General features: G+C 45.6%; 2 pseudogenes; one reads left to right on the plus strand and one right to left on the minus strand.

Annotated features, from left to right (window-relative positions):
* Window positions 1-2,812: 2,812 nt before the first annotated feature.
* On the plus strand, window positions 2,813-4,633 carry LOC136469361 (cytochrome P450 89A2-like; annotated as a pseudogene).
* A 1,811-nt stretch (window positions 4,634-6,444) lies between these two features.
* Window positions 6,445-10,308, minus strand: LOC136476655 (serine/threonine protein phosphatase 2A 57 kDa regulatory subunit B' theta isoform-like; annotated as a pseudogene).
* Between the last annotated feature and the right edge of the window lie 12,415 nt (window positions 10,309-22,723).

Here is a 22,723-nt window from a genome sequence, read left to right on the forward strand (position 1 = left end):
CCAAAGCCGGCGTGCATGCATCATGCATGCACCTGTGCCCAGCACGCATGCATGCGTGTGTGCGTTTGAAGATGCATGCAAGTAAGATCCACGGTGGCATGTCCACGTCAGCTCCTGACGCACGCGTGGCATGTTTGGACCATTGGTGCACGAGACAGAGAGAAACAGGACCGTAACATTTTTAGTTCAATGACCTAGATGTGAATCCACCAAAAGTTTAAGGACCTACGTTGCAATTTGCTAAAATGCAACTATTTTCAAGGGTGCTTCTGCTTGCAGTAGAACCCAACATCTGAATATGGCTGTTGGGATCATTTTAAGACCATTCATGATATGAATATACAGCCTCTTCGGGAGGCCGTAAACGATCGTGGATTATTTACTACTGGCTAGTTTGGTGTGAGAGAAAAACACTGTTCTTGGCTGAAAATTTACGATTGTTTATGAGCAAGCAAGCAGGCTGATAGTATCAATGAAAGAATCCACATGCATCTCAAATAGTTGTATATACAAAGCATTTCGCAGAGAGCCTAGCTATGATCACAATGTCTCTCCTCGTCCCGACTTTCGTGGCTCTCTCCCTCAGCTTCACCGTCGTCGCCGACCATGGAGGCACCCTGCCGCGAGGCTTGCGGGGGCGTCGGTGGCTAGTGAACACATGTACGCCTACTATGCGCCGCGTGGCATGGCCCAGGCGTGGTACTTCCTCGGGAACGCGCCGCTCGACGTCGTCGGAGGCACGAAGTGGTCAACAGGCCCAACAAAAATACACCGAGAAAGACTAACCAGGCTACGAAGGCCCAACAACATTACTAATCAATTTGAGCCCAACTGAATATGGATAATCCATGAGACCCAACTACTGTTTCTCCAAAAAAAAATGGTTCCAAGTCCAACCAAATTGTGGGACGTCCTATTTTTTTTTCTGTAAGTATACGTCAAATTGTGATCATGCGGCCCATTTCCCTATTTTGTTTTCTCTTTTCTTCTTCTTCTTTTGTGACAAAAGAAGAATTATATTAGATAATAGCTAGATACATCGACATGTTACAAGCACTCTGGATTACACAAATATCCCGAAACTGATTTTCATCTAAATTGTACCCACGTTGTGAATAGTTCCAAATCTCAAAACCAAACATGTACGTCGTTTTGCAGTATGGATGACCGCACAGGCAAACACTCGGCAAAAAGCCTGAGAACAGATGTCCAACAAACAACGCCCAACATTTATGTAGGCGGAGTTGAGAAACTTCTTTTTGGTGTCTTCCTTCTTCTTTCTGCCATCGAAGAATAAGGAAGACTGATCTGAAACTTCTTCAGCCTGTTCGCTTGGTCGTATTTGGCTTATAAGCCATGGCTTATCAGCCAACGAACAGTTTTTTTCTCTTACACCAAACCAGCCAACAATACTTTCAGTCATGGCTTATAAGCCAAATCAGCCCAAACGAACAGGGCGATTATCCCTAGTCCTTCGTCGTGGCCAGATCTGACCCCGATAAAACAAAGAAGCATTTCTCTTATTTTTTATTTTATTTCATGTTTTTCCTTTTAAGCCTCTTGCTTATAGTTTTTCTCAGGTACGTAATATCCATATCATTGATATTTATTTCTTATAACAGAATATACATAAGCATGTAATTGATTGCTCCATTGATGAAAATATACTTTTCATATTTTATATTTTAAAAAAAATTAGCAGTGACTTTTTTGTGTTATGTTTTTATTGTTCTAGTAGGTGGTACACTTTGGATAGTTCACGGGTCATAGGGTAAAATTTGAATACTCCATAGCATATTTGATTGTTCGTTGTGAAAATACATTATTCTATGGTATATTTTGAATTGTTTTCAGCTATGAAAAATACTGTTTTGTGATATACTTTGGATTGTCACTGCAATCTATAGTGAAAAACTTATTGGTGCATCATGGTATATTATGTAGAAAAACTCATTGTTTTATGGTATATTTTGGTTGTTTCAATTATTGAATTAATCCTACTATTCTATATTATATTCAATTGTTGCAATTGCTGAAAAATCATTATTGTTGCATAGTATACTTTGGTCTAATTCTAGCAATGAATTTTTCTTGCTCTGTTGCACATCTTATATTGTTCTAGCAGTGAATCATACTCAACAATGAAACTGTGGATTGAACAAAAAAAAATATGTGAAGAAAAAAATAGAGGGAAATATCGATAGAAAAAAAGAAGAAAAATATCATAAAAACTAGGTCACGTCCAATTGGGCAGGCGCGCGCTCTTGTCATTTGAAGAAAAGAGGAGGAATCGTCCCCAAAGCAATACACCAGTAGCTGCAACGCAGAAGCTTCCACACTTTTTTTTTATAGATTTGTTATATTCGAGGTTTATTCATAATTGTACCTAAAAACTAAATTATGCATCTGAGTTTAGAGTAATGCAACCTCGTACAGGCCCTCTTTGGAAGAGCTTCTGAAGAAGTTTGAGCTTTGATTTTTCTAGTTTTTTTAGGTAAAGTCCTACCAATAAATACTATTTTATCTGTTTTAAATTATAAGACATTTTGATTTTTCTAAATATATAGTTCTTTATATGCACTTAGATATACACTATGTCTAGATATATAATAAAAAACAATTTATATAGAAAAGCCTAAATGTCTCGTAATTTGAAACGGAGTGAGTAACTTATAAAAGGGCTCTACGAGGGAAGGTGCAGATGGAAGAACTGGTTTGTTTTTAGTAAAATGTTCTCTTGGAGATGGCAACACTGCGTTTGTCATCAGTAAGTACTCGCCGAACATGTGCCATATGTTTTTAGTGGAAAAGAAGGAACATGCTTACATGCATGTGTCATGTGCACATGTAAAACAAATCCTGCAGATTGTTGAATGTTGAGATCGCACACACTTGCTATTAACTACTGCGGTATGTAACATGCATGCAGAGAGTGCAGTTTAACGAAATGATGCAGCCGGAAGCCGCTCATCTTCTCCGTTTCCGAATCTTGCATTGCAGGTTGCAGCTATGGAAGACTTGCTCTACTACTCCCTCACCATAGCCGTCTGCCTCGCTGCGATCCCCATCCTCTCCTCCCTCCGTTCGGCGGTGACTGGTCACCAAAAAACCGCCGTCCGCTGCCTCTGCTTCCGCCCGGCCCACCACCGCTGCTGTCGCTAGTCACCCCGCTCCTCTTCCTCGGCCGAACCAACTTTGCCATCGAGCGAGTCATCCGCGCCGCCCGGTCCCGGTACGGCCCGGTGTTCACGCTCCACCTGCTTCCCGTCCCGCTCGGCCATCTTCATCGCCGACCGCGCCGTGGCGCACCGCGCGCTGGTGCAGCGCGGCGCGGCGTTCGCGGACCGGCCGCCGCCCAGCGTCCCGTCCCGGGTCTTCTCCAGCGGCGGGCAGCACAGCATCACCTCCGGCAGCGTACGGCCCGCTCTGGCGCGCTCTCCGGCGCAACCTCACGGGCGGAGCGTTCCACCCGTCGCGCCTGAGCCGGTACGCTGGCGCGCGCCGCCGCGCCGCGGCGGGGCTCGTCGACGCTGTCGCGGCTCAGATGGACCGCGACGGGGTCGTCGTCATCGAGGGGCTCCTGCACCGGGCCATGTTCAACGTGCTGGTTACGATGTGCTTCGGCGAGGGGATCGCTGACGACGACGACGCCGTCGTCGCGTCCGTCGAGGCGCTGCAGAGGGAGTTCGTGACGTCGGCCATCGGATTCCAGGTCTTCGGCAGTCTGCCCCGCGGTCACCTAAGGTCCTGTTCCGGCGCCGGTGGAAGAGGATGCTGTCCTTACGGCGCCGGCAGGAGGAGCTGTTCGTCCCCCTGATACGAGCGAGCCGCGCGCGGCGGGACGCCACCCCCGGCGACAGCAGCGCTGTTGCCGTGGACACGTACGTCGACTCGCTCCTCGGCCTCCGCATCCCCGAAGACGGCGGCAGGCGTCAGGAACCTCACGGAGGGCGAAATGGTGAGCCTGTGCTCCGAGTTCCTGGTCGCCGGCACGGACTCCACGGCCTGCCGTGGTGCAGTGGATCATGGCGAACCTCGTGGCGCAGCCGGAGATCCAAGCGAGGCTCGGGGCCGAGATCCACCGGGTCGCCGCCGGCGTGCGCGTCGTCCACATCCAGGAGGACGACCTGCCGCGGATGCCGTACCTCGGTGCCGTCGTGCTGGAGGGGCTCCGGCGCCACCCACCGGGCCACTTCGTGCTACCGCACGCCGTCGCCGCGACGGACGTCGTCGAGGACGGCTACGCGACGCTCGAAGGCTTCCGCGTGCCGAGGCACGCGTCGGTGAACTTCACGGTGGCCGGGATGGGGCTCGACGAGGCGGTGTGGAGGGACGCGAGGCGGTTCCGGCCGGAACGGTTCCTGCCCGGCGGCGAGGGCGCGGGCGTCGACCTCACGGGGGCAAAGGAGATCAACATGATGCCGTTCGGCGCCGGGCGGCGGATCTGCCCCGGGATGGCGCTGGCGCTGCTGCACCTGGAGTTCTTCGTGGCCAGCCTTGTCGCCGAGTTCGAGTGGCTCCAGGTGGCCGGCTGAGCCGGTGGAGTTTGCCGAGAAGCAGGAGTTGTCCGTCGTGATGCGGCGGCCAGCTCCGTGCCAGCGTCGTCCGGTGCACAAGGAACGTCAGCTGCTGAGGCAACCTGACACGGCCGGGTCATCCAACTTGTTTCTGCATTTTTGTGTGTGCGTGTTTGTTTCTTTTCTCAATTTTGAATGAAGAAGATGACAGCTGGGGTCCACCTGTCGGTGAGATAGAAGGAAAACCATTAGAAAGAGAGAATGGGATTTAGAAAGGTTGTAGGAAACATAGAAGATATAGAGAGGATATATTATTGGGATGCCTCTCCAAGTGGTGAAGAAAGAAAAGATCTTTACATTTCATGAAGAAACAAAGAAAATATTAATTTATCATTTTAAAATTGTGATAGGGATCAGAGGAGCTTGAGGTTATATTATGTTTTCTATTCAGCATCAAAACCGTTTTGGGACATATATCAGGTTGATAAAAATCTATAGTTAACCTGATTACAGTAAGCAGAGGTACCAGAAATGCAAAAGGCATGTCAAGGTTAGAAAGCATAGCTTGCTTCTCTGAACTTTTTTTTTCTCTGGATATGGACAACTCATGACAGGGAATAACAGAATGGACCAACACAGGATCTTCAGGGCTGAGCTGGTGTACAAAAGGGCAGCACCATAAGTTTGAAGCACTGCAAACCAAGCAGATGAGGTAGCTCGTTCTGAAGCACTGCAAACCAAGCAGATGAGGTAAGCCTGTTCGGTTGGCTTGTTCGTATCGTTGCTGGTTCGTGAAGAAGTACTGCTGGCTGGTTTGTGTGAGAGAAAAATACTGTTCCGGCTGGAAAATTTACGATCGTTTACGACAAGCCACAGCCAAACGAACAGCCAAAAGAGTTCTCGGGGGACTGAAATCTTCCTTGTCTTCTGCTACTGTCTCAGGAGTTCAGTTTTCTCAGACATCTCATCTTCAGTGACTCTAACAGTAGCAATTGCAAAGCAAATAGCATCAAGGTTCAGGACCCAACCTTGGCAGTTGAACTTGAGAAATCGACAAGACTTGGTTTCTTCCAATGTCTCACGTTCAGTTGATCATATCATGCGTGGTTCAGGTATGTAGTGCAGCTGCCAGCTGGACTGAACTTCTTGGAAGAATTTGGAAGCTGAAGATGAGTCAGTGAGAGGAGGGAACTAAGGGGGTGTTTGGTTTCCTGGACTAAATTTTAGTCCATGTCACATCGGACGTTCGGATGCTATTTAGGAGAACTAAATATGAGTTAATTATAAGATGGAGGCTAATTTACGAGACGAATTTATTAAGCCTAATTAATCCGCCATTAGCACATATTTACTGTAGCACAACATTGTCAAATCATGGACTAATTAGGCTTAAAAAATTCGTCTCGCAAATTAGCCACAATCTGTGCAATTAGTTATTTTTTTCGTCTATATTTAATACTTCATGCATGTGTCCAAACATCCGATGGGACAGGGACTAAAATTTTCAAACACCCCCTAAATCTCTAGTTGCAGACGATTTGGTTTCCTCCAGTGTTTCATTTTCAACTGTCCAGATCATGCAACTCTGGAGGCGTTTCAGAGTTATGCTTCATGAGTGCGCACACACATTTTTTTCAGTAAAGCGAGGAGTGGAACCCTTAGCGTCAATCTGGAAGTAGAATAATTTAGATACCGTCTGACATTTGGACATACTTCAAAGAAAGAGTGCAATCTAGCCATATATCAGACACATGATGTATGTACACTTAGAGCTCTGGAAATAGTTAGGCATGAAGTAGTGGCTGCGTATGTTACTATGTTAAGAGATGAGCATATTAATGGGTAAAAGTTATGGTGATAAAACGTGTAGAACCATTGCAACTTAAGAATGGAAACATATTACTCTTGTATTTGTATTTTTATTAGGCAACATCATTACAATTCACCCAAACGAAACCCAAACCTATCATGATGTAAGCTCAACATTCAGTTCATGATACCAAATTTTGATAAAAACAGCCAGCAACCAGCGCCTCATTCCAAATTTCTGTATACATCGAAGGAAGCAAAAGACATGTACACCCAGATTACATTACCCAGATTACATATTATCACAAGAGCACTGGTATTCATACATAAAGAATATTACATTTCAGCAAAATCACCATCAGCAAGCAAGAGCACGACTTCTTGCTTGTCTTTCAAGTGCTCCTAACCGTCCTAGGATTAGGACACTGACCTGCAGACTACACAATAAGATGTGGCGTGAACATCTCACGAAAGCCAGAAAAGACCATTTTACCTCCTTTCCTTTGTCCTCTGATGATGAAACCGATACTGTCATCAGTGGATCACACAACAGACAGAACCCGAGGTTCTGTTGAAGCTTCACAGCCCATCATGTACCTCGTATTTACATGTCGGCCTGTAAAATGTTCAGTAACAAGTAACACGAGGAAAGCAGCCATCCATGGGCACTTACATCAGCATTTACTTGATCCTGCCAGAAAGAGCTAGCTGCTCATATGCAGTCAGCAAGGCTAGATAGCTAGAGGAACTCTGCTGATGAGCTACAGCCTCAGGAAGACGTGCTACTTCACTGAGGAGACTTTGACGAGGCAAGTTCTTCTAGGCGCTTCCATCTAGCCTCACGTTTTGACCTCACACCAGCTTCTTGTGCTTCCTCTTCCTCAAACTTCTTGCGACACTCCTCAAACAGTGTGGGGTCATGGTCCATGAATATTTTGCGAACATTTAGACTCAAGCTTTGAACTGCCTGATTCCAGTGGCCTTTTGTATTTCGTTCTAACGCTGGAAAGATTATGGGCAGTATAACCTTACTGTTCTGTTTGATCAAACCCTCAATATGATCGTTGTTCCATAGAAAGAGAGCTCTCTCTGCCACCTGTGGAACAAAAGAAGAAATTATATAATGTTAGCTTCAGTAGCAAACAGTTGGATGGAATCACAACAAGACAACTCTTGCTTTATGACTGATTCTGGGAAAGCACCGAATATTTCATCAGGTAAAAGACCATGGAACAGATGGTCGTTCTCAACCATGAGAAATAATGCTCCATGAGTTGAACATGATTTTCTGTGGTCATTGGTCAAGGAATCAACTGCTCATGCCTTCTGGAAAATCTTGAAACAAGGAAACTAGCCATAACCACTTATTTCCTCAACTACCTCACTCAGGCAAGAAAAGTCATTTATTAGGAAGACGTGAATTGGCATGCTCCATAACAGCAATACGGTTTCATCAATCTAACAAATTGGGTGCACTGAGATAATATTGGAATGAAACTAAGTTTGTAACTATTCTGTGTTTTGGCAGCCTACTTGGAAACCATACAATGCTACTGAACAGTAAAAATGAGAAGCATGTAAGTCACCATTTTCAATAGGTCAAGCAAATTGTTTGACACTAACAGTCTTACAGAGATGCGATAGAGTGGTATGAAATTGAATTATGACTTGACAAGAAGATTAGTTTTCATATAGCAAACTGGACTTCTTTCAGCAGGACCAATTTTTTAAAGTACTATTTTCTCATCAATCAATTCCCAAGCTTCTTCAAATCACATAAGTACAATTCTCAAGATATTTGAAGAGAGACTAATTCTGTGATTATGGTATCGAATTCAAACAAGTACAAAGGAAGGTTTAAATACCAGTTAGAACTAACTCTACACGGAACAAATAGAACAACAACGGTCCAATTACAACTTGATTAGAAGAAAAATAACTATTGGGTTCTGGAGTAAAAAAAAAAGAAAAGAAATGGGCACTGGACAAAGTTCCCACACTACTAATATTCCATCATGTGGAAGTGGCACCTAGTAAAAGGCTCAAGGTCAATATGACTATTGACGTATCAACATCAACAGAATAGTATGCACTTTACACATATCGCTTGCTACAGCTTAGTTGACTTGCACTTATAAATGAATAAATGATAGAGTCATGTCCCAAGCAATAAGCCAGAAATCAATGATGATTTGAAGATGAGAACTTCCATGAGCTATTAACAAGCACATATTCTATTTCTATGGTATAATTGGCGGTCTGCTATATTATATCACTTCTTACCTGAAAGTGAGAACTGCTTAAACAGTGGGCAATTTGACGAAAAAGTTGCACCATACACCTCTGGAACTCTGCTGGCTGTGTAGCTTCCAGCACCTCCTCTAACTCACCCAAAAACATCACCTCCTTTGAGCTATTTGTGATGGGCCAATACTTGAGTAAACCCCTTATGACAGTATCAACAAGCTTGCAATCCTTCTCAACAAACTGAGTGACACAGTACGACAGTTGCTGATGGTACATGGCAACACACTTTGGTTTGTGGAGCGGAATCAGTGCTCGGACCAAAAACAATTTGTGCTCTTCCTTGAGCGGCAAAGCAAAACCATTAATTATACTACCCAAAATCTCTAACAGCTCTGCAATACCATTATGCTTCTCTGTCTCAAATATAAACCTGTAGAAGATATTATTAATCGCCTTCCTGATGAACGGACGGTGCACCATGAACTTGCCATATATCCTGTGAAGAATCGTCTTCAAGTACTCCCTCTCCCTAGGATCCTCTGAGTCAAAGAGATCAAGAAGCCTGATAATGAAGCCGTGGTCAATGTATCTCTTGGCCAGCTTTGCATCCGTCTCTGGAGACTGAATAAACCTCAAGAACAGCTCATACACAATCTGCAGGTGCGGCCACGCCGGGTCCATGACGGACTCTTCCTCCTCCATATCGAATGACTCGAGCACCTTGTTCTCTCTCGGGGCAGGGGTCGGCACCCTGAACAGATTCACAGACACCATCCTGATGACCTCCTGCACGACGGGCTCCGGGAACTTGCCCGTGGCGGAGGTGATGTAATCCACCAGCTCAAGCAGCGTCTGCCTCTTGACCTCCTTCTCCCGCACGTCCTTGGTCGGGTCCGCGAAGTCAAACACCACGCAGCACATGGCCAGCTTCCTGAGGAACAGGCCGGGCTTCTCGGACGCCGGCACGTCCCTGAAGCTCGGCAGCGCCTCGTACCCTGCTGACGAGGCCGCGAACCCGTTGCTGACTGCCGCTGGCACCGAGGCCGGCGCCCCTGCCCGCGTAGCTCTGGCCTGGATTTGTGGCCGTGGGGCCGTAATTGCTGGGATTGACGAGCCTGCTGGACATGGTCAAATTGGTGGTGGTTCTCGCATCAGACGTCGGGCTGAGCAGCGACGGGCCCGCTCCAGCCAGCTCCTTCTCGCCGGACTTGGCCGGCTTCTCCTTCTTGGGAAGCCGGCCGAGGATTTGCTTAATCATGACGGATTGTAATAAGCGTCCCCGATCAAAACCGCGCTAAAGAAATCTCCCCAAATCCATAATCCCTTCGCCACCTGAACAAATAGAACACCGTCAGAAACCGAAACGAAAATCTGCCCGCACACACAAACACAAGCAAAATTGGGGGAGAAACCCGCACCTGGGGACCAAATCGACGCCTCCGGAGGCGAATCCGCGATCGTCGCCCTCGAAAAATCGCGCCTTCCGACGAGAAAACACGATCAGGCGCAGAAATAAAGGGGCACACCGCGGCGGAGTCAAAAAGGAAAAGGGGGCGGGGGAGCGAAAGCAAAAGGGCGAAAAAAATTGTGGCTTTGGCACGAATTTCCGCCGGGAGTGGCCCGGGGGCGCTGCGAGAGCCCGCGAATTGGGCGGATTTGTTGGTGCAGGAAGCTGCTGGGGATTGGGGTGGAACACGCGTAGGCGCTGGTGCGGTCTCTTCCCGGCAGCCGGTGCAGGCGCAGTGGAGGAGGGGGAGACGGACGATGGGGAGGGGGAGGCACAGTAGGTGGTGGGCGAGAGCCAAATCGGGCGAGGAAATTAAAGACGACGGCGAGGTCCTTTTTGGACCAAATCCAAATTTCGTCCTTGAGAGAGTGAGAAACGGATAGGCTCCGTCGGCCGTAAATATTCTTTGGCGTACGTGTTTTGCGATGCACACCCCGCGCTGAAGAATTCCCCCCCTCCACGTTCATTGGTGCCACGAAATTTATTCTCCATTTTCTCCTGCATAGTTGCTCGTATCTTCTTCTTTTGTTTTTATTGTTGCAAATCTTCTCAATCAAAGTGTCGAGACGAGGTGACAGCAGAGTTTATACGTCTTTTAAACATGTGTTTAATCTGCCAGGATTTGTTCGATATAGATGCTTAGGTCCTTTTGATCCACCCAGCCAGCTAACGAGCTAAATAGCTACGTAATTGTTAGCTGGGTGCTAAGTAAGGCATTAGCTAGTTTATTAACTCTTAGCTGTGAGCAAATTATTAGCTTGGTTGCAGCTAAAACATTATTAGCTAGCTTATTAGCTCAGGATCTAGATGGATCTTCAGCTAATTTTTACCAGCTACCTATTAGTTACAGGATCCAGAAAGACCATTAATACTGGGAGTATATATCATTGTATTCCTAGTGTCGTAAAAGGAATGTAATCTTCACATTCAAGCAGTCAAACAATTTTAAATTTGACTAATCCTATATAAAAACTATTGACATTTAACATATCATTAAATTAATTTAATCATATAATATGTTTTTATAGAAACTTATTTAGAGACATAATTATTAACACTGTTTATATATAAATATAGTTAAACTTTTAAAAAAGTAATTTGGTCCATATCAAGAACGTCATTATTGTTTTTTTATAGAGGGAGTAATATTTTTTTTGACATGACAAGATGCCAAGATTTTGTTGAACACAAATGCCTTGATTTGGTGATTTTTTACGAAGAGACTAGCATCCGGATGTTCAGACGTCTGCGCCTCTTACTCGCTCGTTTTTAACAATGATACCCTCAGGGCGCTTATGGATGCAGCTTCGTGCTCCGCTTCGCCTCGTGCTCTACGCCTGTTGCCTGCCCATGGATGCAGCTTCGTGCTTGCGCTGCCATGCCCATGGATACAGCTTTGTACTCCGCGCCTGCTGCTGTGCCCGCTTCACTTCGTGTAGCACACGCGGGGACTGCCTGCGCCCTGAGGGGACCACCTTCGCCTGTGTCCCCTTGCCGTGCCTACTGATGAAACACTTGCAACATAAAAGCATTTGCTGCAACATATGTCAGAAACAGATGAAATATTTATAACATACTCTTACAACATATGTGTATGGGCATTGCAACATATGCAACATCCAGATAAAAACACTTCCAACATACGTTTGAAACAACTGAAACATTTGAAATAAATATTTGCAACATACGTGCAGTAGCCAGTGCAACATATGCAACATCCAGTAAAACACTTGCAACATACGTTTGAAACAACTGCAATATTCGAAAGATACACTTGCAACATACGTGTATAGTCATTGCAACATATGTAACACCAGATCTACTTTTACAGCATCAAGTTCAAACATATGCAACATACTCCCTCCGTATAGCTTTTAGATGTCCGTCCTGCGCAAATCCGTTAGTTGGGCAAAGGAAGTCGTGCTTGCATGCGCTGTTTTGGACTGCAATGCCCCTGCTGCTTCGCACGCCACGCCACCCGTTCAAGTGCTCATTTAATCACCGCGCGCATTTAATCACCGTTCAAGTACTAGCAACGCCATGCAAAATTGGGAACGCAGCAAAAAAAAGCGCTCGCGAGGACTCAAACCTGAGACCTCCAGTCTCGACTGCCTCGGGAGACGCTGCAACAACCAATCGAGGCGAATTCTTTTCGTGTCCACGACACACTCGCAACCCTATTTAATAAGGGCAAATAGGGAAAACTTCACCCTAATTAATCACTCCTTGGTATGCACAATCATGTACTAAACGACATCTAAAAGCTATACGGAGAGAGTACATCTAAAACGCATAAAACATACCGTTGAAACATGTGCTTATCTACTTGATGTCCCCAATGGACGCTTATTGATGCGGAGCTTGACACCGGCACGAGCTCGATGCCACGGCGCGGAGGTTAGACCTCGGCTGTGCCTAGTGCGAGTTCAGACGAGAGGCGCGAGGTGCGGCAGGGCGCAGGCACGAGGCACGAGATGGAAGCAGCGCTCGGCACCAGGCGTGGGCGACTCATTCATATAGCTACGATTTAAAAACGAAAATGGCTTGCATATATAAAGAATAGCATGTCCCTTCATTCGTGGTACACCAGCGGGGTACCCAAAGGAAAAGGAACATCAGGCACAAAAAGAAACGCTAATGGAAACTCATGTAGAGAATCATAGTTGGATTAAAAAACAGAAACCAATGGTGCCCCACTGAGCCCAGCCGACGCGGTCACGCGGGCGGTAGACTCGTGGCAGAGTGGCAGGTCCAACTAGCACCGGCATGGAATTGACCGGCGGGTAGTACTCGTAATGGGTCCGGTCAGTCACCCGTTTCAGGATTTGTCAAATCCCAAATCCAATCCCGTGGTCTTCGCCACGAGCACGAGAGACCAAATGATGAGCAACAGTTCATACCCCCCCCCCCCCCCCCCCACACACACACACAAAAAAAAAAAACGTCACCAGAATTCTCTCCCGGTCAAAGGAACACCGTACCGTCTGTTAGTTCCTGAAGATTTGTCAGGCAGGCAGGCTTTGTTTGACACAATTCATTCATCGTCATCACAGAAACAAAAAACAAAAACACAAAAAGAAAATGTATTGGATAATGGACGGATGGCGAACAGTGAGTGATTATCACCGCGAGCGACAGCATGTTTGTTTGGCTGTGGCTTGTCGTAAACGATCGTAAATTTTCAGCCGGAACAGTATTTTTCTCTCACACAAACCAGCCAGCAATACTTCTTCACGAACCAGCAACGATATGAACCAGCCAACCGAACAGTCTGTGAGACAGCGAGTGGGGGAAATTGGGGAAAAAAAGTGGCGGAAAGCGGGTTAGCCAGCTGAGCTGCCTCTGCTGCCTGTCACTGTTGACAGCCCAGAAGCAAGCAAGCGAGTGCTGCTTCCAGCTAACCACTTACAAATGGGATGAACAGACGTCGCGTTCAGCTTCAGGATCAGGGCAGTGGCAATGGGGGCAATGCGATAAAGGATAAAGCAAAGGCGTAGTAGGCTGCTGACCTGCTGCTGTGTCCAGTGTCGTCCAACTGCTTGTGCAAGCAACACTTACCTAATCCATCTCGCTTTACTCTATCTCTACTAGCAAATTTCAGTCGAAATTGGTCGCTGGAAACTGAAACAAAGGCGTCATCGGAAATGAAACGGCAGGAAAAAGTTAGTGAGCAAGCATCGGAGTCCACGCAAAGCGTTTTTGTTTTGTTTCTTCTCATATAAAAAAGGTTGTTGGCGTAGATGTCTGTTCAGAACTTGTATTTGTTTTGGCCCAATGGTTGATGTAAAAAATGTCTCGTTTCCATGAAGGGTGTCTATGTCTACCTATGCAAAGTTGAGAATGAGAACAGACAAAAAGAAAAAAAAAATGAAACTTTGAGAACGAAATGCTCTTCGGACGCGTTAGGCCTAGTGGGCCACCATTGACCGTGGGCCTAGTCGAGTTGGGCTGAACTCTCATGGGCCTTTGAGGAGTTGGGCTGAACTCTCATGGGCCTTTGAGAAGTTGGGCTCCTCGCTTTTTTGTTCGGGTTTCGTCCAGTAGTTCGTTGGGCTGAAGTCTCATGGGCTTTGAGAAGTTGGGCTCCTCGTTTTTTTGTTCGGGTTTCGTCCAGTAGTCAGTTGGGCTGAAGTCTCATGGGCTTTGAGAAGTTGGGCTCCTCGCTTTTTTGTTCGGGTTCCGTCCAGTTGTCCATACGGACCGATTGTAGCCCATTCCAAATATTTTTACTACTCAGACTCAGTTTTTTTTAAGGCCCAGTGACTAAAAAAGGCCCAAGGCAACGTACCGGAGATGTCTCTGCTCAGAACACATTTAATATCTCAGTTGCATTGCATAGGGATTACACGAGTGTAGGAGTCGCATTGATTGATATAATAATATAAGGTGGTATATATATGTGAAGCCGCTGGGTCTACGCACTGCCATTCTGATGACCTTTCTTGGCTTTCAAGAGCATTCGATCTAGTACTTCTGGCAGTATTGCAATAAGTTAGAAATTTAGAAGGACCATGTCTGTCTCTCTCTGTATGTTTTTTCTACTTACAAAAACCGAGATTCCAAGATGATGCATAGCCTCCCAGGAGCTAGTACTCATCATTACCATGTAGGAAAGTCAAGAATGGAAATTTTTTGTGATGTTTTATTCTGAAAATGTTGATTTAGTCTCTATATATTTGTAAACAAGTTTTTCCTCCTATGCATCAGCATCACAAGAAGAATGGTTTGTTTTCAGCACAAACTGCATACAAGTTTTTTTGAGGACTCAAACTGCATACAAGTTGGTGATGCACCTAGGAGATCAATACAAGCACGTGCCGGGTTGTTTTGGATGTTATCATATTCACGTCAATCCACATATGTTGGGGTGGGATTGTGGTGGAATTTAGTTCAAAGTTCTGTTCCAATCCACCCCAACATATGTAGATTTATGTGAATCCGACTACATCTAAACAAGGTTATATGTGTGCTCACCCTCGTGAAGAGATCAAGATCGATGTGGAGCTTAGTTTGGAAGCTTCATCATATACCTCACAAGATCAGAATATCTGTGTGGAAATGAATCAATGAAGTGCTGCCGAGCCGGCAAAGCATAATAAATAGACAAGGAAATTGGAAACCACAGATATATGTTCTATGTGAGCTGCAACGTGTTTGAACACCATGCTGTAATTTGTTGCCCTCATGCAGAAGCTCTTCGAAGGGGAATAGAGAAAAATATATGGATGCTACCTGAAGAAAGCCAACTAAAGAACGTGAAACCTGAATGGTTGTTCATCCTGCTACCTTTGCTACAGTACATCTCAGGTAGCATCTTCCTTATTCCCCTTCTTTTCTTTCCCCCTTCCTGCTACATCTCAGTCCTGTACCTGGTGGAAAAACAATTGAGAGTTGAGACAGGATAAATGCCCTAGCGTTGCTTTCTAACTTTGTCAGTAGTGATTACCAAGCAATTGGTTTATCCACTCCACTTAAAGGATGGTAAGCCAGTCTGCTTTTATCAAACGACACGGTTTTGTATATGTTGGGTGTTGGTTGCATTCATCCGGACCCCTGCTAGACCGGCAATTGATTCAAAAGGCACGATTAGTGTTGGTTTCTTGCCAAAACCACTAATGTTTGACGCGCTTTTTTGACCTCATATATAGTTATATCACTTGTTATGGCAGCACTTTTGACAAACATTGCTGTCACTACGGGAGAAACAAAATTTGCTGAGTGCCGCATGCTTTGCTGAGTGTCGAAAATAGGGCACTCGGCAAAGCCACTCTTTGCTAAGTGTTGCACTCGGCAAAGAATTGCACTCGGCAAAGAATTACACTCGGCAAAGGGTGGCTTTGCCGAGTGCCGCAGCGTGCCCGACACTCGGCAAAGGCACTCTTTGCCGAGCGCAACACTCGGCAAAATGCCCGTCAGTTGCCCGCCTACCCCACCCACGCCGTTACCATCTTTAAAAAAAAAATGTTTATCGAGCGCTTAACCTGACACTCAGCAAAGAGACCCTTTGTTGAGTGCTGCGGCCTAGCACTCGGCAAAGGCCCTCTTTGCCAAGTGTTAGGCATGGCACTCGGCAAAGTATTTTTGTTTTTTTTTGAATTTTGATTTCAAAATTTTTTTGTAGACCTTATCTATTGTTTACAAGCACATGTTAAAATTTGGGACCTTTTTATAACTTTTCGCTATATTTCTTGAATTAATTTTGTTTACTTGCATTTTTTCGAAAAAGTAAATTTGAATTGCATGTGCATGAAATAATGAAATGTAGCCATTCAAAAAATGATAGTCATGTTGTAGAGTGTATTTTGAGGCCGTATGCAGGAACTCACCCAAAATTTTGAACGCCTTGTTCGCCAAACATGACGACCCGCTTGTGGTCGGAGTGTATTTAAATTATAGAAAATGCAAACGAAGTCCGAAATTCACGAAACTTGTCGAGGTGTCGTGTGATCGCATGTGGAGGCTATGATAAAAATTTGAGAAGGTTTCGAGCAAGTTGCAACGTCGGATGCCTAAAACCCAGACATCTCCACATGCGACGTCGTCATGTTTGGCGAACAAGATGTTGGGTCCCACCCTTGACGTCGTAATGCCTCCAAACCGTAGATCGAGTCCAAACCCTAAAATGGAGATTTTGGAGACAAAGAGACAAACACATACAAGTGATCTCAAGCAAACACAACAACAACAAGCACGCGGGACACAAGAATTTATCCCGAGGTTCGGCAACCCCACAAAGGAGCTCCTACGTCCTCGTTGTTGAGGTGACCACCAAGGTCGGAGTCTTTTTCACCTCCTTGCCTCTCTCAAAGCGACCACAAAGGTCACTTGAGCTTTCCACTAAGAAATCAAAGGGTGATACAAACTTCTCAAGGCTCTTCCACAAGATGGAAGCTCTTGGGCAAAGCCTAGCCGGCTAGGGGCAAAGCCCCAAGAGTAATAGACGCAAAATCAACCGGCTTGACGAAGAAATCAAGTGCTCAAGTTTTCCAAAGTGATGCTCTCACTTAATCCACTCTCCTTTCACTCAAACCCTAAGGGAATCGAAGATTAGAGCAAAGGAGGAAGGAGAGGGGTGCTTTAGTTGCTTGGGAGCTGTTCAGCACGAAGTGAGTCAACTGTGAAATTAGTCTGTAACGGTTAGAAGTGAAGAGAGGAGTATTTATACTCCAAGTAAAAATCCAACCATTCAGATCTACGTCGGAAGTCCCGACACAGATCTCAGGACTTCCGACGTTAATAGAAAACACTGTACACAAAGAGTCGGAAGTCAGCGCATGCAAGTTAGTGTCGAAACTCCCAGCAAACGTCGGGACTTCCAATGGTCGAAACTCCCGACGTTCGTCGGGACTTCTGACGCACACAGTTAAACAAACAGTCAGCAGTACTGATGCCGGGACTCCCGACTTGGGTCAGGTCAGTGTCGGAACTCCCGACAAACGTCGGGACTTTCGACGGTCGGAACTCCCGGTGAATGTCGGGACTTTCGACGCGCATAGACAGCAAGCAGTCAGAAGCATAGGTGTCGGGACTCCTGGCTTAGGTCGGAACTTCCGACTGTTGAGAGTTCCGACTTACGTCGGGACTTTCGATACCGAAAGTCACAGAAAATTATTCTATGTGCTCGTGAAGTGCTAGAGTGACTCTCTTTTGATTTTATTTAAATGCTTGAGCACTCTATCTTCCTCAGACCAACTAAACTTGCATCCCTCTTTATAGTGCGTCGGATCCTAAACCCAAAAACAAAATTAAAACCTTTGGAGATCGTTTTGAGTTCGTCCGCCTTTACAACTTCAAGAATTGAGGGATACCATTTCATTTTTATCAACTCTTTAAATCTTTCATGGGACTAATAGCTACAACATATCTCATTAAGATCACATTAGTCCCTAATTTGGATGTCATCAATACACCAAAACCCACTTAGGGGGTAAATGCACTTTCAATCTCCCCCTTTTTGGTAATTGATGACAACCAACTTAGGCTTTTATAAGAATGAAAGAATTTAAAGCTTTTGAACTCCAAAATTTATGAAGAGCTCCCCCTTGATGTATGCATGAATTTGAATATCAACTAGAATCACTTATACATGATTTGCATACCTCAAGACAAAAGCTCCCCCTAAATTTTGCAATCTGTGGGGTGCAACAAGTGTGTGTGAACAAATAAGTATTGGTGAAAAGAGATGTAATATGACATGTTATTTCAACCAACAAGTAAAAAGAAGTATGATGGCCAAGATTTCAAAGTAGAAACTTGAAGGAACACATGGCCATACAAAAAAACATTCATCATGACAAGTAGAGATAAGCACAAGCAAATAAGATACATTAAAACATTACTTATCCTACAATCATCCATCACACACATATAAATAGATAGTTGTCCATCACACGGTTGCCACCACATAACATAGTTCATACATGCTAAAGGTTTTAAAGTTCCAAAACCATAAAGACCAACTAATTTATTTACAATAAATCAAAGCCTAACACTCCCCCTTTGTCAACAAGTGCCAAAAGGGGTAGGCCGCATGAGAAACCAACTACTCATCGTCGGAGTCATCATCTTCGCCTTGATCACCTTCCTCACCATCATCGTCGTCTTCATCATCTTCTTCCTCTTGATATTCCTCATCCTCTTCAGTTGCTTTCCCCTTACCATGCGGGCGAGAAGAAGCATCATCTTCGTACGCCGCACAAGCCTCATCATATAAAGCCAACGGATCACGAGGAGGCACAAATGGCGGCGGAGGAGAAGATACAATGCCTGCTTGCTGTTCCAACCGATATAGCCTCTCTTGCATGTCGTGCTCACTCTGAGCACTAGCACAACACTGTCCAAACATGTAAGTCATTAGAAACTTGAACTTGCTGGGCTTCTTTCCGGAGGAGGATGAAGAAAGGGGCTCGTCACTAGATGAGTGAGCAGCAGTAGCAGTAGTGGTGGCAGCACCACGGCGAGAGCGAGAACTCGAAGGACCTTTCCCTCTAGCTTGGGCTGCCTCAGCTTGTTCTTTTAGTTCTCGAGCAGTAATGATAGAGGTCTTGTTGGATATCTTGAGGAGCTTATGCTCAGAGTCATAGGGAAAACAGATGCCGGATACATGCTCTATGATATGCATGATGTATGGTGCATAGGGAAGATGCTTTACCGGATCCTCAATAGCATCATGGATCTTGTTCCAAATGTATCTGCTGATGGAAAATTTCTAGAACTCATCTCCAAATTGCTGAAGCACCTTCTGTGAATCATCTCGAAGGTAGGTGGAGTCACCGACCTTGGGATACAAGATCTGTCTCAAGATGTTGTTCAGAACATAATAGTATGACTTCAGAAATGCGGTCTGTCCATCAGCTCTGTGGCCCTCAAGATACATGTGTTGATATTCCTCCAAAGCAAGATCCTCATACTCAGTCAACTCATTGGCATTCCAGTCGCTGTGACCCAAACCTAGAAGACGAGAGAAATTGACGAAGTCCACCTTATAGTACTTGCCTTCAGTGGTCTAGTGAATAATGTCCACAGCACCGGTCTGGTCTCTCTCATGATGATAAGAAGTATAAAACTGACAAATCAGCTCGTTGTTCCAATTCTTTTGAAACTGTAGCAGGTAGGACAGCCCCATTGATTGTATATCCCAAACCATCTGCTCCAGTTCAGGTTCCTTGTACTTGCCAAGAGAATACGCATCAATGCACTTCATCTGAAGGACCGGTGGCTCCTTCTTCTTCAAAAACTTCTGATAAAGAATGGAATCATAGAAATCATAATGGAAGGGGTGCCAGAAATAGTACTCAAGACGGAGATCTTTCTCATCCTCTGCATACAATTTCCTTCCTCTGTTGTACCGAATGTCCTTGACTCGGTGACGATAATGCACTAGAAGGGGAGGAGTCCATCCACCAGCCGGATTCGGAGCCATGGAGGGCTCCCTCATGATCGGCGACACACCGGTGAATGGAACAAGCTGAAATGTCCCCGACAGACCTCAAGGTGGGGTGCGAAGCGGTGGAACAGCAAGGGTGTGTCCGGCATGGTCCAATGCTTCCTCTTCTTCATCAACCATCGGCTCAGCCCTAATAGGAGCAGGAGCAGGAGGAGGGGCAGGAGCAGGAGGAGGAGCGGCAACCGATGACCCCTGGTCACCATGGCCACGGCCATGGGAACCACCAGCACCACCATGCGAGTAAGATGCCTTAGTGTGGCCAGGCAGCTTGGGAACAGTGGCATAATCTTGAGTCTTCTTGGAACGCTTTTCCCGATGGCGCGAGGGACTGCTACCACCTTCCATGACTGCGTAGAACACAAAAAGGAACTAAGAAACAATACAAGGAGAGGTGAACAAACATTGAGAAGTGAAGAAATAGGAATGGAGTGGTCACCATAGGGTCGGTAGTCCTAGCAAAAGTCAGGACTTCCGACAGCCGGGAGTTCCGGCGTATGTCGGGACTTTCGACGGTCGGAACTCCTGACGGTCACCGGGACTTCCGACACACACGGTGACCATCCCATTCATGGGGCTTCAAATCATGACACACATCCAAACAAGGGAGATAGAGGAGTAGAGAGGAAGGAAGAACAGAGGTAAAACATAAGGTACATTGGATTTAGGGTTAGAACACCATGGTAGTACCTTGAAACGAGAATGGAAGAGATGAAAAGAAACGAATCGCAGTCGTCGATGAACAAATCCATGGGCACAATCTCCACCACCCATTGGTTCTTCACCACACCAATCACAAGGTCAGCATGATCTGAAGAAGAACGAGGGCACGAGCGGTGGAAGGGGGTAGGGCGGTCGGCACTATCGGCAAGGCCTCCGACGGCGCAAGAATGGGGAATGGAGGCCGGAGCAGGAGGTAGGGCGGCAGTGGGGGGGGGGGGGAGGGCGTGATGGGGCGGCACGAGGAGGAGCCAAGGTGGCGTTGGCGTCGGGAGGAGAGGAGGGAGGAAGAGAATCGCAGTAAAAAAATGATGGGGCCGGTTATAAAGGAGTTGGGTAACGGATTTGGCACGGTCAGATCTGCGTCGGAACTCCTGGCGCGAGCCAAGACTCCTGGTCGTCGGGACTTCTGACGAATGTCTGGACTTCCGATGCAGGGAAATAGAAAAACACCTTAACCTGCACTCGCTCTATCATGTGGGTCAAAAATATGATGGACATTAATATTTTCATAGGTGACTAGATTTCATTCATCCAATACAAAACAATAGTCACTCATGAAAATTACAAAATAGATTTTGAAAGTGGCACACAATGTTTTCACAATTCTTTTCTCCTAACTAGATCAAACAAAATGTGTGTACAAGGGATCAAGCCATGTTACGAGAATCAATGATATTTAGTTCACTCCTCAAAGCACAAAATCTTGACTCATCTAGGGGCTTTGTGAAGATATCGGCTAATTATTTTTCGGTGCTCACATGATGAATGTCGATATCTCCTTTGGCTTCATGGTCTCTCAAAAAATGATGCCAGATGTCTATGTGCTTTGTTCGAGAGTGGTTTACGGGGTTGTTTGCCAACTTAATGGCACTCTCGTTGTCACACAAAAGTAGAATCTTGGTTAACTCACATCCAAAGTCCTTTAGTGTTTGCTTCATCCAAAGTAGTTGGGCACAACAGGCGCCGGCTGCCACATACTCGGCTTCGGCAGTGGACAAAGCAACGGAATTTTGCTTTTTAGATCTCCAAGACACCAAGGAACGACCAATAAATTGGCAAGTTTTGGTAGTACTCTTTCGGGTTACTTTGCAACTGGCATAATCCGAATTGGAATAACCAAGTAACTCAAAAGTGGAGCCCTTAGGATACCACAAGCCAAGATTAGGAGTGTGCACTAAATACCGAAAAATTCTCTTAACGGCCATCAAATGACATTCTTTCGGATTAGCTTGAAATCTTGCACACATGCACACGCTAAGCATAATATCGGGCCTAGATGCACAAAGGTAAAGGAGTGATCCAAGCATAGAGCGATATACCTTTTGATCGACGTCCTTTCCTCCTTGATCAAGATCAAGATGTCCATTGGTTGGCATGGGTGTCTTGATGGGCTTGGCCTTGTCCAAGTTAAACTTGTTCAACATGTCATTGGTGTACTTGGTTTGACTTATGAACGTGCCATCCTTGAGTTACTTGATTTGAAATCCAAGATAGAACTTCAACTCTCCCATCATAGACATCTCGAACCTATTTGCCATAATCCTACTAAATTCCTCACAAAAAGCCACATTAGTACTACCAAATATTATGTCATCGACATATATTTGGCAAACAAAGATATCATTATTGACTTTGTGAGTAAACAAAGTAGCATCGGCCTTTCCTATCTCAAAACCTTGTTTGAGTAGGAAATCCTTTAAACAATCATACCAAGCTCTAGGGGCTTGTTTGAGCCCATAGAGCGCCTTGTCGAGCTTGTAGACGTGGTTTGGATACTTGGGGTCTTCAAAGCCCGGTGGTTGCTCTACATACACCTCAGATAGGGGGCCATTGAGAAATGCACTCTTCACGTCCATTTGATATAACTTGAAATCATGATGGGCAGCATAGGCAAGTAGAATACGAATTGATTCTAGTCTAGCCACCGGTGCATAGGTCTCCCCAAAATCCAAGCCTTCAATTTGAGTGAATCCTTGA

Source organism: Miscanthus floridulus, chromosome 8 (genome assembly GCF_019320115.1).
Source record: "Miscanthus floridulus cultivar M001 chromosome 8, ASM1932011v1, whole genome shotgun sequence".
NCBI classification, from domain to species: Eukaryota; Viridiplantae; Streptophyta; class Magnoliopsida; order Poales; family Poaceae; genus Miscanthus; species Miscanthus floridulus.